Below are 2,500 nucleotides of genomic sequence, written 5' to 3'. Positions count from 1 at the left end.
CTCGGTCGGGGACCCCCGCCGTCGCCTCGGTGACAGCGCCGGGCCCCGGGGGTGCCCGCGCCCGGCATCCGTCCCGGTCTACCGGGGCCTCGGCCGGATCAGTCTTTCCGTTTCCCCCGCCGCGATGGAGGTACGGGATCCCGGCTCCGGCGCCGCGAGCCTCGGTCGGGGACCTCCCCCTTCGCCTCGGTGCCAGCGCCGGGCCCCGGGGGTGCCCGCGCCGGGGAGACGGCCGGGTCTACCGGGGCCCCGGCCGGATCACTTTCCGTTTCCCCCGCCGCGATGGAGGTACGGGATCCCGGCTCCGGCGCCGCGGGCCTCGGTCGGGGACCTCCCCCTTCGCCTCGGTGCCCGCGCCGGGCCCCGGGGGTGCCCGCGCCGGGGAGACGGCCGGGTCTACCGGGGCCTCGGCCGGATCAGTCTTTCCGTTTCCCCCGCCGCGATGGAGGTACGGGATCCCGGCTCCGGCGCCGCGAGCCTCGGTCGGGGACCTCCCCCTTCGCCTCGGTGCCAGCGCCGGGCCCCGGGGGTGCCCGCGCCGGGGAGACGGCCGGGTCTACCGGGGCCCCGGCCGGATCACTTTCCGTTTCCCCCGCCGCGATGGAGGTACGGGATCCCGGCTCCGGCGCCGCGGGCCTCGGTCGGGGACCTCCCCCTTCGCCTCGGTGCCAGCGCCGGGCCCCGGGGGTGCCCGCGCCCGGCAGCCGTCCCGGTCTACCGGGGCCTCGGCCGGGTCAGTCTTTCCGTTTCCCCCGCCGCGATGGAGGTACGGGATCCCGGCTCCGGCGCCGCGGGCCTCGGTCGGGGACCTCCCCCTTCGCCTCGGTGCCAGCGCCGGGCCCCGGGGGTGCCCGCGCCGGGGAGACGGCCGGGTCTACCGGGGCCCCGGCCGGATCACTTTCCGTTTCCCCCGCCGCGATGGAGGTACGGGATCCCGGGTCCGGCGCCGCGAGCCTCGGTCGGGGACCCCCGCCGTCGCCTCGGTGCCCGCGCCGGGTCCCGGGGGTGCCCGCGCCGGGGAGACGGCCGGGTCTACCGGGGCCCCGGCCGCATCACTTTCCGTTTCCCCCGCCGCGATGGAGGTACGGGATCCCGGCTCCGGCGCCGCGGGCCTCGGTCGGGGACCTCCCCCTTCGCCTCGTTGCCAGCGCCGGGCCCCGGGGGTGCCCGCGCCCGGCAGCCGTCCCGGTCTACCGGGGCCTCGGCCGGGTCAGTCTTTCCGTTTCCCCCGCCGCGATGGAGGTACGGGATCCCGGCTCCGGCGCCGCGGGCCTCGGTCGGGGACCTCCCCCTTCGCCTCGTTGCCAGCGCCGGGCCCCGGGGGTGCCCGCGCCCGGCAGCCGTCCCGGTCTACCGTGGCCTCGGCCGGGTCAGTCTTTCCGTTTCCCCCGCCGCGATGGAGGTACGGGATCCCGGCTCCGGCGCCGCGGGCCTCGGTCGGGGACCTCCCCCTTCGCCTCGGTGCCAGCGCCGGGCCCCGGGGGTGCCCGCGCCCGGCAGCCGTCCCGGTCTACCGGGGCCTCGGCCGGGTCAGTCTTTCCGTTTCCCCCGCCGCGATGGAGGTACGGGATCCCGGCTCCGGCGCCGCGGGCCTCGGTCGGGGACCTCCCCCTTCGCCTCGTTGCCAGCGCCGGGCCCCGGGGGTGCCCGCGCCCGGCAGCCGTCCCGGTCTACCGTGGCCTCGGCCGGGTCAGTCTTTCCGTTTCCCCCGCCGCGATGGAGGTACGGGATCCCGGCTCCGGCGCCGCGGGCCTCGGTCGGGGACCTCCCCCTTCGCCTCGGTGCCAGCGCCGGGCCCCGGGGGTGCCCGCGCCCGGCAGCCGTCCCGGTCTACCGGGGCCTCGGCCGGGTCAGTCTTTCCGTTTCCCCCGCCGCGATGGAGGTACGGGATCCCGGCTCCGGCGCCGCGGGCCTCGGTCGGGGACCTCCCCCTTCGCCTCGGTGCCAGCGCCGGGCCCCGGGGGTGCCCGCGCCCGGCAGCCGTCCCGGTCTACCGGGACGCTCGCTCGGGCGGGACCGGTTTACCCGGGCCTCGGCCGGACTGGAGTGTTTCGGTTTTCTGCTTCTCTGCCAGGATGGCTGCGAGGGGTTGATTTAAATAGCTGGTTTGACGTGAAAAGCTTCCCTTCAAGTGAAAAGTTTGTTCCAATTTCTGCCATCTTCCTTCCTCAAAAGTTTTGGGTGTAGCTTTCCCAGAGGAACCTCTCGTAGGCCTATCATTTCTGATCTTAACTTCCCTCATTTATTCCATATTTTCCTTCCTCTTGCCGAATGGCCGAATCCAGTCCATTTCTAGTCCAGGAAATTATTTTTATTTCTTCTTCCATTTCTTACTGATCTATTTGCTTTGTCGAGCAAGTCGTTCTTAGGTCCCTTGGTTCTTTCTTTAACGTCTTCTGCTCCTGCTCCTTCTCTCGACGCTTTCTCGTTTTGTTGGCTTTCTTGGCTCTCTTTTGGCTGTTCTTTCTTCTCCTCCCGTCGTCCGTCCCCACTTTCATCT

This window comes from Pantherophis guttatus, unplaced genomic scaffold, assembly GCF_059756535.1.
Source record: "Pantherophis guttatus breed Tessera unplaced genomic scaffold, ASM5975653v1 scaffold_32, whole genome shotgun sequence".
In the NCBI taxonomy this organism is placed as follows: Eukaryota; Metazoa; Chordata; class Lepidosauria; order Squamata; family Colubridae; genus Pantherophis; species Pantherophis guttatus.
Note: the sequence above shows the minus strand (reverse complement) of the source record.